This window comes from Olea europaea, chromosome 3 (genome assembly GCF_002742605.1).
Source record: "Olea europaea var. sylvestris chromosome 3, O_europaea_v1, whole genome shotgun sequence".
Lineage (NCBI taxonomy): Eukaryota > Viridiplantae > Streptophyta > Magnoliopsida > Lamiales > Oleaceae > Olea > Olea europaea.
Genome location: NC_036239.1, coordinates 19,355,459 through 19,355,724, shown reverse-complemented (window position 1 = coordinate 19,355,724; position 266 = coordinate 19,355,459).

Sequence of the window (266 nt, the reverse complement as noted above, 5' to 3'; positions counted from 1 at the left end):
TTTAACAAATAAATTGTCATCTCCTAATGTCAAGCTGACCACGTTGAGAGCCTAGACACATTGATAAATTATTTCTTTCCGTGTAGATCTTAATTGAGATAGTAAAATTGCATCTAGATCAGCAGGAATGACTAGATTTGATCTTTGGCAAGAAATATAACGGCAATATTTTGGCAACTGCTGGACTATATCACATTAAACAGATACTAAGAACAGATATGAATTGACATGCAATAGTATCCAAACCAGGGTCGATACCCCATCCC